Source organism: Vombatus ursinus, unplaced genomic scaffold, assembly GCF_900497805.2.
Source record: "Vombatus ursinus unplaced genomic scaffold, bare-nosed wombat genome assembly UNPS02014195.1, whole genome shotgun sequence".
NCBI classification, from domain to species: domain Eukaryota; kingdom Metazoa; phylum Chordata; class Mammalia; order Diprotodontia; family Vombatidae; genus Vombatus; species Vombatus ursinus.
The window spans coordinates 34619-48011 of record NW_020953973.1 but is presented as its reverse complement, the minus strand read 5'-3'; positions in this window follow the sequence as shown (position 1 = coordinate 48011).

The window sequence follows — 13393 nt, the reverse complement described above, 5'->3', positions numbered from 1 at the left end:
CTGTTGGACTTGCCCTCATTCTGTGGCTGTGCAGCTGAGTGTTTTAGAAGGAGGCTGGGCCAGAGAGCTGTGGGAGACCTCTGTGTGACAGAGCAGTGTAGCTCAGTGGGGGAGGAAGAGTGTGATTGTGGACATGTGGGGAGCATCCTGGGCATTACTGTAGTGATGGCATCCTGGGTGACTGGACCAGGAGGAAAAGGATTTGAGTTGAATTATTAGCTCTGCTTTTGACTAGCTGTATGACCTTGGACAAGTCACTGGACCTCTCTGGGCCTATGTTTCTTCGGTAGAATAACAGAATTGAGCTCAATGATTTCTGAGCCCTTTTTCAGTTCTAAAACTATGATTTTTGTATTCACTTTGGTTGTATGCGTCACTGCGGAGAATCTCCTTGAAGCTCTTTGGTACAAAGTCCTCAAAAAAAATGGACTATTTTATTTCTTTGTCAGAAGGTAAGCAGTAGCTGTGCCCTTGGTGACACATTCCAACATTTCCTATTGTCTAGGGTGGGTCTGGATCAGAAGTGATGGGACCCTAGCATCCATGAAGGACATTTGTTGTCACAACCTCATTCACACACAGGTCAAGAGGGCAGGTCTTAGTATGGACAACAGTACATTCAGAAGTCTGCCCAACAGAGGGAGACAGAAATGGGGAATGGTCAGTGCTGGGATTAAAAGGCAGAGCTACTGGGATGCAGATTGTATCAGACACTCATTTCACTGACACTGCTGGTCCTCTGCCTCCAGTAACCCTGGCAGATCTTTCTAGCTGAAGCCTCCATCCAGTGATTGCCTCCATCACCAGCACATGTTGGTCCCCTTGTTGAGGAAGAGAGGGAGACTTTGGAGAGTGCTTTTTTGGGCCCTGAAGGCAATCTGGCCAGACCTCAAAGTCTTTGAGACATCAGTTACTCCCCTTCTTCCCTCTGGATAGGACAGAAGTGAGAAAAATCTTGTAAGCCACAGAGAAGCAGAATCCTGGGAAGTTCTCTATGATCGGAACATTGAAATTCATGACATTGAAATTCACGTCCTGCTTCTCCTACGCTGTGTTAAATCCAACCAGCCCAAGCCTTAGTTGCCTTACTAGGAAAATTGAGGTTGGGGACTGGACCAGATGATGTGTAAGGGCCATCCCAGCTCAAAGCTTTGTGACTCTTATTCTCTATACTGTCCAGTTGGGAGACCAGGGAGATCTCTACTGGCCATAAACCATCAGTATTTTGTTGCTGGCAGATTTGTCTTACAGAGGCAGAAATGTGAACACTCTGTTTCTATTAACTCTTCTTTTTAACTCATCTTCAGTGGGTAAATAAATATTTCTTGAATTGATGGTTTAATTGAAATGAAATATCAGTGGGTAGTGATATGTGAACACCACAGTAGCAGAGACCAAAGTAAACTTACCTGAGCCAGAAATAAAAGGAAACTGGAGGATGAGGCATATGAGGTATAAAGGTAGAGTGGGGCTGCTGTAGGCAGCTTGCCAGGGCTTCCACTTTATGGTCAAGAACATAGCTGACAGGAACACAACCAGGAGATGCTAAGAACAAGAAAAGGATGTTGGCCATGAAGAGCAGGATAACTCAGCCTGAAAATAGTTCCCTTATCCTAGGAATCAGGAGTATTATCTCAAAGTCTAGGCAACCACACATTAAAGGGCATTAACACTGTAGATCCCACATAGATTCCACCTCGTCTCTCCCTCTTCATACATGTCTCACAGATCAGGTTGGTCCCCACACACCCCATATTCATCTCCACCTCCATAGCCCGGCTCACACTATTTTTTCTAACATAATATCCACCCTTCTCCTCTCTACTTATTCCAATATTGCAGTGTCTAACTCACTGGGCTCCCTGAAGACTTGTTGCATAAACTACTTTCTCATTGATCTTCTGTCTCTATATTTCACTTCACAATCTCAACAACTCACATGGATTCAATGGCTTTCTCTATACAGAGACCTCTCAGCTTCATTGAACCAGCCCTAACCTCTCCCCTGACCTCTAGTGCCTATTGGACAGTCTGAGGGGGATGTCCCACACACATTAAAGATCACATGTCCAAAGCTGAAGTCCCTATCTTTCCGCCTAAACTTCCCATTTCCTAACTTCTCTATTACTGTCAAGGACAGCACTGGCTCTGACCTGGGGTCATTCTCATCTTATTCTTCTCTCTTACTCTGCCTCCCCTTCTCTAATTGGTTGCCGAGTCCTCTCCATTCTACCTTTTAAACATCTCTCATATCCATCTCCTCTCCTCTAATAAAATTCCACAACCCTCATGTAGAACTTTGGCACCTGGTTGGTGTCCCTGCCTCAGTTTCCCTGCTCTCTGGCCCATCTTCCATTCAGCTGTCAAAATGATCTTCCTTCAGTTCAAGTGTCACAATGCCAGCTCCCAATTCAGTAAAATACAGTGGCTCCCTATCACCTCTAGGATCAAATGAAAAATTCTCGAATGATGAAAGCCCTTCTAAATCTGGCTCTCTCTCAGCTTTCTAGTTTTCTTGTCCCACTATATCTCTTCTTCTCCCTTCTCCTCTCTTCTCATCCTCTATCCTCCTCTCCCTTACCCTTCCCTTCCTCTGTCCTTCCTCCTCCAGGTATTCTGCCACTTAGTGGGCATGTACATTGTTCCATATATTTTAGTCCCACCCCCCCACCCCCATGTATTCTGTCACTTAGTGAAACTGGCTTCTTTGCTGTTCCTCAAACAATACACTCCACCTACCAACTTGGAGCATTTTCAGTGACTGTCCTACATTCTTGGAATCCTCCCTCTTCATCTCTATAGCCAGGCTTCCCTGGCCTCCTTCAGATGCTGGCTCAAATCTCATCTTCCACAAGAAGCCTTTCCTGATTTCCCTTAGTGCTGGGATATTTGCTTTCAGTATTATCTCCAATTTATCCTTCATATATCTTGTTTGCATAAAGGTTATTATTATTAGACTGTGAGCTCTAAGAGAGACTAATATTATACTACTATATTAACAACTAATTATTCATTTTGATCCACCATTTCCCTCACACTCATCAGACTTGGAACTCTGAGAAAACTCGGTCTTATATTATCACATGAAAAACTAATAATTAATTTGTGATCCATCCTTTTCCTCTCTTTCTGTTTAGACCCCATTCCTGAAAAGATCAGACACTCCCTGAAGGGTATAACTAGGTAAGGTAATCTTCTCCCAGCGCCAAGGGCAGGGACCCTTTCTTTTTGTCTACTCTCTAAATGAAAGCCAGTCTTAGCTACATCTTTTCCCTGAGACATGTCTCCTTGGCCTTGATCCTCTCCATTAGAAGTTAGGGTGACCCTGCTCATGAAGAAGAAAACTAGCCAGTGAGGTCCAGATGGAAATGGCTTCCCCTGCCCAGACGCCTGGAGGCTACTGAGTCTCAAGATCAAGCCATGTTCTCAGCAGGAGGAGCTGTAGACTTTTAGCTCACCTCTTCATTAAATGTCCACCAATAAGAGTTTCACTTGTTAGGGGAGTTTCCTGTCAGAAAGTACATGCCTGATTTAAGGTGTTTCAGAGTCTCCCTTGGCATCTGTAGTTACTGAGAGAAACCACTGACCATAAATTCATGGATTATTGGTTAGCCTTGTTGAGATTTAGGGGTTTAGGGGTACTGGGACACCAAAATTACAACATGTGGGTCCCTCCCGAAAGAATTCAACCAAAGCCTTCTTTCAGTCAAAGACAAGGTTTGTTAGAACATCTGTCATATTGGGGAGACTCTTAAGGAATCTAAGCATCTGTATCACTAAAAGGCCGGATCTTGTGAATCTGAGTATCTTAATGAAGACAAGATGGACCTTATATGCAGAAAGACTGTGGGAGAGATCTAGGAGTGGCCAAGTAGCCTGTAGTGATTGTGAGATAATAGAATGCCAGGGACCTGGACCATGTGGCCAAGGGAGAATAGAGCCTAGCTAGGATAAAGGGTGGGAAGTGGCTGCTTTAGAGAGGTAAGACAATGGAGTGCTAGGCTAGGTGAAGGGTAACAGAGAATTGGAGATTAGGTTTAGACACAATGAAAGGCCAGTTGATGGGATTACAGCCTCATGCGAAATCCAGAGATTTGGCCAAGTGGGAAAGTCCAGGGTTTTTCCTTTCTGAGGTCTAGATCCCAACCCCATCATTCCCCCCTCAAACAAATGGGACCCAAATTCTTTTGGGATAAGGGGCAAAGGTCTTGGCTTCTGAAACTGCTTCCTGTTGGCAAGGGGTGTAGAGCTGTCCCTGCCTCAAGGGGGTCCCAAAGAGGAGGTTGACTAGAACTGATGAGGTTGGGATTTGGACCCCAGAAAGGAAAAACCCTGGACTTTCCCACTTGGCCAAATCTCTGGCATTTGCCTGAGGCTATAATCTCATCAACTGAACTTTACACCCAATCTCCCAATTCTGTTATCTTTAACCTAGCCTGGCATTCCTTTGTTTTACCTCCCTATGTATGGCCACTGGCCATTTCCCACCCTTAATCCTAGCTAGGCTCTATTCTCCTTTGGCCACACAGTCCAGGTCACAGTTCTGTTCACCCCAGCTTACTGGCCACTCCTAGGTCCCTCCCAAAGTCTTTCTGTATATAAGGTCCACCTTGTCTCCATTAAGATGCTTAGATTCTTATAATCAAGCCACTGCTGGGATTCTTATAATCTAGCCACAGCTCAGATTTTCACAATCTAGCCAATAGCCCATAGATGCTCAGGTTCCTTAAGAGTCTGGCTAATATGGCAAATCTTCAATAAACCTTGTTTTTGGCTGAAAGAAGGCTTGGGTCAAATTCTTTCGGGCAGGACCTGCATGTCGTGATTTTGGGATTCCAGGACCCCTAACCTCTAGACCTCATCAGAACTGAGCACAGGCTGCATCCAGGGAACAATGAGGGGTCATTGGTTGGTACTTGCTGTTTGCTACCAACTGTAGGTGAATGGCCTGTAGTCTGGAAGACACAAATCTGACAGAAAAAAACTACAGGTCCCCGATATGACAGGATAAAGCATCCTTGGCTCTGTTTGGATTTAGATAATTCAGTTTTCCAACCATGCAGTATCAATCCATCTCATAGCCACACTCAGGAGTGGCCAGGCGGGTAACATTCCTTTTCGAAAGAATATAATGGGGAAACTGAGCCAAGAGGATCCCATCTTACACTGAGGCTAAAATTGTTCTCTCAGCTTTTCCTAATGCTGACTCCCCACCAGTATCACATTCTCTGAGTAGCTTGTAGCATTTCTCTCAGATGGCGCATTATTGATTATCAATGGATTATGATCCATCAGACAAGTCAAAATAAAATCCTATGAACTTTTACCTCAAACAGTAAGTTTCAATAATCAGTTTAGGAAAAACTTTTCCACGATTTACATCTCAAATTTAAATTTGTCCTGCTGTAAAATGCCAATCATTAGAGATTATTTCTATATATATGCAAATTCTCAGCAAGACAAAACCCAAACAAGCTTTTTGGTAAGTTTACACATTAAAACAACCAACAATAGCCAAATTATTTTAGCTGTAACCAAATTATGAAAAGTTGCTTAACATAACTGATACAAAAAGTCTACCAATTTGAAACTTGAAACAAACCCATTACCAATCAGGTGACTTCAGTTTTGTTAAATCAACCAAAGAACTAGTAGAGTTGTTTTATTGTGGACCCAAAGGCAACAAGAAACATAATTTCATGACCTACTTGGTTATTTTGTGTGGCAGGGCAACTGATTTCTCTCCATAAAAGGAGGCCTGTGCCAGCTACTAGAGTCTTTGTCTCCAGTTCCTAAGCTATTCTGGAGCACAAAACAGGAGGCAGATATTTGTAGCCCACAGACATTTTAGTCTTTTTTTTTTCTTTTAACTCACTTCACTCTACTATAAAGATCAAAGTCAAGTCTTTGAAGATCAGGAGTTTTTTTTTTCTCTTTATATCATTTGCACTGAAGCAATCAGCTGATATGTAGTAGGTACATAGTAACTTTTTATGGGTTACATGAACATCTGTGTAGCAAGTCTTTATCTGACTTAGGGTTAGAAAGTTCATTTGACTCCCATCAGCTCCTGATAGTCATTCTGCAGTGACAAGAAGACTCTCAGACTTTGAGTGTCCCTTTGATTGACAGAGAAAGCTCCTAGAAGAGATTGGAAGGAATGGGATCAACAGCACAATTACAGGTTTAGCTTTAGCAAGTAGGACCATGTGTTGGTCAGAGACTTGAATAAAGAAGGAGAGGACAAGGGAATGTGTCTAATGGAGTTAAAGGAAAAAGAGACAAGGTTCTGGGAATAGCTTGGGGCTACAGGAGGGGATCTGGAACAGCTGCTGTGGGGAAGAGTGCATCAATCAACTAAAAATAAAGAATTTTCCTGTGGCTATAAGGGAGAAATTGATAATTAGATCAGAATTGGCAGGGGATTGAGTTGGCCTGATGGGGTGACTTTCTCAGTAGCACAGGAGCAGAAGCAGACTGAACACATGGTGAGGGGAGCCCAGGGCTGAAGATTGCAGGGCAGGAGCAGCAGTAGGACAAGGGGCAAGGAATTCTAGGTTGGAGGACACTGCATGGCTGCCCTATTTAACAATGAAGACAAGATGGTCAAGGGAAGCAGGTGGAGCCTGGGAGAATAAACAAAAATGAATGGATCACTTTGAGTAGGAAGAGCAGGTTTAAGTTGGGCAAGAGCATGATGGAAGGACAGGAGAACATGGTCAGTGAGGATGGGTCAGAGAGGAGGGGTTTGGTTTGCCTTTTCTCAGGAGCTCCCATTTCATTAGTGTTCTCAGGACTACATAGCTTTGGCCTCACAAGAACCCAGGGAGGTAGAATTAGGGAGACAAGCAGAAAGAGAAAAGGAAGGAGGAAGGGAGGGAAGGAAAGAAGGAAGGAAACAAGCATTTATTATGCCCCTATATGTATTAGGCAATTAGTTTATGTGTGTTACAATATCTCATTTGATCCTCACAACAACCCAGGGCACTAAAGTGCTATTATTATTATTACCGGCTACTAAGTATCTGAAGTTGTATGGGAGAGACCAGAGCCTATGAACTTGACCCTGAGTCTCACAGAGAATGTAAGCTACCTAGAGCAAAGGTAAATAACAAAAGAAGCTCTAACTATCCCAAGGGAAAACTTGTACATGACCCTGGGCCATCCAAGTCTTCTTTATTTATGCCTTCTTTATTCTCTTTCTATGTAAAACTTAAGAAAAAAAAATGTGATCCAACACATCATTCTGTCTTCTTGCTCCCAGGGGCTGGGTCTCCTCAGCAAACTCCCCCAAACCACCCAATTAACCTAAGAAACCCTATTATACAACCAAGCTGGCAGATACTTCAAGTATCTCAGTATTGTATCAGAAGGTCTGCTTCTGCCTACACTTGGCATATCAGGTCAGAACAGAACAGCCTCCTTACACTTGGCATTATAATGGCTTAGCTGTCAGGAAAGTCTTCCCCCCTACAATAATCTTATGTCGCTCTAGAGGTCAGATTGGAATTTGTGCCTTTTTGACTCCAGGTGCCCAGCACTCTATCTACTGCACCATATGGCTGCCTCTGTGGAAGGAAAACAAAGAAGGTAGGAAACAACCCTTTATTTACTACTGACTATGTGTCAACAGGGGCAGGTAAGTTGCAGAGTAGATAGAGTGCTGGTACTGGAGTCAGGAAGACTCATCTTCATGAGTTCAAACCTGGTCTCAGACATCTAATAGCTGTGCCACCCTGGATCAGTCGCTTAAGCCTATTGGCCACAGTTTCTTCATTTGTATAATGAGCTATAGAAGGAAATGGCAAATCACCCCAGTATCTTTACAAAAAACAAAACAAAACAAAACAAATAGGGTCACAAAGAGTTGGATATGACTGAACAACAGCATCCTTTCCAGCTGGGATGTAGGGCATTTTCATGTGCCAACTATTTGCTATTTACAGTAAGAGAGGCACAGAGAGAAAAAGTAGTTTCCCCAAAGTCACACAGCTCCTAAGTAGCACAGCTAGGACATGACCCCAGGACTCTTGGATCCAAGACTAATCCTCATGTTCCATATGCCAGGCTGCCTCCCAAGCTTCCTCTCACAATGCAATCTGCCTCTTAGACATTGTGCTCAGAAGGGGCTGATAAACAACCGACCCAGCTGCACTTCCCAAGTTTCTGAGACAGGGCTACAGCCCAGAGAAAAGTGACTACCATGAAAATGAACTCAAGTCCTTTGGAACAAAGCACCTTCCAACAAAAGAGGTCCCCCAGCCCACCCTGAGGTTAGACAGGGACCAACTCTGTGACTCACCTAGGAATCCAGGGAATAACAAAAAATCTAGTAGGATCATTCTCAGTCAGAAAGGAGGAGAGAATTCATACATCAAAAGGAGAAAGATCTGTTCTCTCTCTACCTATTTATCTAGTTTTTACTGTAGGAAGTTAACCATTAGCTATCAGTAGTTATGAGAATGGCTTCTTAGTCATCCTGCCCAGTGCCTCTCATTTAGCCCTATGCTATTCCCAGATCTTTGTTTCTCTTTCTTCAGATCCCCTAGACATATTCCTGTGTCTTTTCCTTCTTTACTCAAGTCTCTGATAAATACATGGTCCTACTTGCCCAAGATAAATCTTTGAACTGTCATCTTTCTCATTAAAAATTGACTCCTGCATGTGAGCTGGTGTGTTATACAAAGGAGTGTCAGAAGTGGCATCTCTGCCAGCTTGTTTACAAACCAGTCATGCTGTTCCCCACTCATTGTCTATTTCTTGGATTCATCTGGAGAAGCAGCATGGTGTGGACAGAAGAGCAGTCTTAGAGTTAGGAAAACTGAGTTGGAGCCTTTCAGTGCAGGCTGGATGACGATTTCCTGGGGATATTGGAAAGGGGATTTCTGTTGAGGGCAGAGTTAGGCCAGATGACCTTGAGATCTCTCCCAGTGCTGAGGCAGAGACAATCATGATGTCCAGTACAATGGAACAAGCATTGCATTTGGTGTTCAGGGTTTGAGGTCTGGCTCTGTCAGAGCTATGTGACCTTGTACAAGACTCTTTCCTGTCTGAATCTTAATGTCCTCCCCTATAAATTACTCTAGCAGAAATAAAATGTCTTTGGAATAGGAGGACCTGTGTTCAAATCCTTCCCCTGAGAATTACTGTCTGTGGGCCCTTGCAAAGTGCCTTTATTCTCCATGGGCCTTAATTTACAGAGCTGCTAAGTGAAGGAGCTGGACCTGGTGTCCCCTCAGTTCCCTTTCAGTTGTAGATCTAGGCAGCTCAGCAGCTTAGTGCAGACAGCGCTGGGCTTGGAGTCAGGTAGACCCAAGTTAAGGTGGAAGGGCACAGGTGGAAGTTTGTGGCCCAGTGTTGGGTAGGATAGCCAGCCACAGGATGACCCCTAGAATCCTAGGAGTGAGGTTATGAGCTGGATGGGTGGGGCCCAGGGGTTGTTACAGACATATTTTAAAATGGTTGTTATTGATACTTCTTGTTTCACATGACCTAGGTTTCACTATGTGTGTCCTCCTCCTAGAGAGCCAGCCCTTCTACCAAAGACTTTAGAAAAAAGAAAGAAAAAGAGGAAGAAGAGGTAAAAAAGACAATAATCAAAATTCAAAAAACTAATATTCAATGCACTGTTCCATATCCCTGGACTCAGAGATCTGAACCAATGTGTGTGTCAGTGGGAGGAGGGAGATGTCTTCTCATATTTCTTCTAGACTTTTGGACTACACTTTGTTCCTATTCACTGGGTGCCCCATAACAACTCTATTAGTTGAGAGCAAAGGTCTGGTTATCTCCATTTTGTGAAGAAGGAATGAACAGCCAGGAGACCTTGACTTCATCTGTAGACTTAGTCTACTAGCCATTAAGGGAGCAATTCAAATTTGTACTTGGGTCTTCTCCAATCCAGGCTCAGCCCTCTTTGCACAAAGCTTCTTAGCTGCCTAGATCTATAACTGAGAAGGACCTCAGAGGCTCTGTAAATTAAAACCCATGCAGGGTAAAGAGACTTGGCATATAATTTGTGCATAATAAATGGTTTTCTTTTCTTTTTAGCATTTCTATCTTATTAGGTGCTCCATTACTTATCTGTTTAGTCATTCATTCTCTAGGCCTCAATTTGTTCCTCTGTAAAAGGAGGGATTTTCACAAAGTAACCTCTTGCAGCTCTAACAACACATGTTCTCAAATTCATTCAGTTTCTTGTATTCTAGGTTTTATGCCTTCCAGCTCCTTTCTGTGATTCTAGCACTAACATTTTATATTCCATGCTTTAAAGTTCAAGCCCTTACATTCTATGACCTATGTTCTAAGGTCCCTTGAATTATACTTTCATTCTCTCTGTTAGATTCTTGTTACCCTCCCACTTTTGGTCTGATGTGTTCTAAGGCCCCTGACAGTCTATGTTCTAGGGTCTTTTTCATCTCTGACTTTCTGTATTTCTAAGGCCCCTCTTGCTTTGATATTGCATTTTACTACTCTAGCTTCTTTCGTCTGTTTCTTTAACTTCCATCACTAGAGAAGAAGTATCCCCCCTAATGCTCTGGTGTCCAGCTTTACTGGCACCTCCTTAGGCTGGACATCAAGGCTTTCTTTCCAACCCCATGGTTCAGGAGCCACAGCCAAAGCTCCCTCCAGAAGAGGGCACCACTGTCCTCTGTCCACTCAGCAGGGCGTCAGGTCCTGTGACTTTTCCATCCATTCTCAGAGTACATCTTGAAATGACAATGAGTTTGTTCTTTCTTCCCTCCCCAACCATAGCTGTCCCAACCTCTTGTTCAGATTTCACCAGATAATCAGGCTGCACAGGTATAGTAGCGTGTCAGGGGGGTAGGAGATCTCTAGCTAAAGTCTGCAGCCATTCTGATGGGCTCCACCCAGAAGGTGGAATCTCATTCCCAGCTCCCTTGCCCCCAGGCTGGGCACAGGATGGGGCAGACCATGGGGGAGCATAGATCAAATCTAGCAAACCCATTTCCTTTAGCAACTTCCTCCCTTGCAGATCCCCATCTGGGAGCAGGCCGCAGTGAGAATTCAGCTTTCTGGGGACAGTCAGTAACTCCTCAATTCGGCCACCTAAAGGGACAAAGGGTGATCCCCATCAGGGGACTCTCACTGCTTTAACTGACTCTAACAGAACATCCTCAGAGCGCTCCCCTAGGGAACCTCATCAGATGTCTCAGCTCTGGCTCCATTAGACCACACCCTCAGGCCCAAGGCTCCAGGGACTCATCAGGTTTCTACTGGACCTTCTCATACAACCTGCCCAGAGCCTTGGTGGTGAAGGTGTATCCATCCCCTGCTCCCTCAAAGGAAGAAATTCTCCTTCACTGGGGAGCAGGACTGAGTCTCCAGTTTCTGTTTGAACCACAAGGGAGCACTCCCCTCTCCCTTCCTCCCTTCTGCTCTCACTCTCCTGCCTCATGGCTCTTATTTCTGCAGCATAGAGCAGAGCCTGCACCTCTAGATCAGAGACCATACAGGTTCCTAGCAGGGCCCTGTTGGCCCCCTCCTCTACCAGAAGAGATCCCTTCAGTTGTGCTGCCACCAGCTCTGTTAGTTGCCCCTTGGCCTTCATTACAAGGTGCTTAAAAGCCAAGAGCTCTGCCTCTAGTAGTGGAATGGGCTGGGACAGTTCACCCTCAGTCTCATTATGCTGGCAGTCCAACTTCTCCAGGATGGCCAGCAACAAGGAGGGAATGCTAGAACATGGTGTTTTCTTTGCTCTCTCTGGCAGCCACCTCCAGCTCCATGAAGCTAAAGCCTCTGCATGAGTGGGAGCTTCTCCCCGTTCCACTGAGAGGCATCCCCAAAAGGAGCAGAATGGGTCGCTGCCATCACTTCCGTAGTGCCATGTCTGCTGATCCTGATTACCCCATGCTCTGTATGCACACTGGCCTTCCTACAACCAAACCATGATGTAAGCCATGGAGCCATATCATTTCATTCCTATTACTGACTATACCAGTGTTAGAGGGGGGCCTGAAACCTGTTATTTACCCTCTTATTTCAGGTTTGATGTTGGATTAAAATGAGGCACTTCAAAGTCATTGAACAGGTAACAAAAGCAGGTTTACTTAGCCCTAACACAGCAAGGAGATTGAGCCAGGATAAAATGGCACCCAACTTCCCTAGATATACCCACACTCACCCCATCCCCCACCCCAACTGATGTTGTCTCCACATGGAAACAGATCTGCTCAGCAAGCCAGGGAATGACAACTCTTCTGTCTGGAGACTTCTACTAAGTGGGAGGGGCCCTGATCTCACCTGCATGTGATTTTATATGCCCTTAACTGAACAGGAAGCCACATTAACTATCCAGACTCCAACAGGATGCTGAGTCAAGCTTGGACCTTGTCTCACTCCCCAACTAATTAAGTCCTTGGTTTCTTCCCTTTTTCCTAACCCACACTGGGGGGAAGGAGGGAACCCTCATAGATATTGATCCAATCATTCCCTTGGTCCTCTGGATTCCTGAACTGCATTCTACCTCCTGAATCTCTAAAGTTGGAAGACTGTTGGATCTTCATGACTCTTTCTGGTATCTCAGGACAGAGGGCTGGGCTCATCAGAACCCCTGGTGCCTGGGTTATCTAGTAATGGACACTTTCCTGTTGCCCTGGTCACTGCCCTTACCCAGGTCATCCAAAATCTTTGCTCTGGGCTTTTTTGACCGCCCCGGTATTTTCTCAAGGGCCCCTCCTTTCTTGCAACCTCCAAACAGTGCCTTGAAGTTTACATACATGTCTCTTTTCCATGACTGGTCATGTTTGTCTGTGCTGGCCCTGGTTTTACTAGTGTCTCCCTATGCCATTGCCCACTGGATTCTGGATGATTTTTTGGTACAGTTTTGAAATGAAGTTACTTCACAATTTCATTGGATTTCTTAGTCATTATGATATGGATACAAATGGTACCCTAGGGGTTAAAAAGAAGATTAAGGGTTGCTTTTTCAGTATTTTGTGAGACCCTTCCAGAGGGGGGGCTCATTCTGTAGCTCATCCTTGTGTGAAATTCCAGCAGTTTGGTTCCCATTCAAAAGGAAAACAGAACAAGGGGAGATTGATTTATTGGTTTACCATTTTACACAAATATGTAAACAAGATGAGGGGAGATTGGTTTTCACAGACCCTACAGAAACAATAGATATTGCATTGCAAACACAGATGTTACACGGGACATGCAGGAATGGTGGGACAAGATGGGGGTTAAAGCCAAGTAATCCTATATAACCACTTGCTCTACTTCTGTATAGGTGTGTGGGAACATACACACCCAATTCTCTCAAGAATTGACAGTAAAGGTATCTCTTCTCTCACTCCACAATTGTAATTTCGTTATTACCCAGCTAACTCTTGTTCAGGGAATTGACCAAGCCCAGTGTTCCCTACCCAAG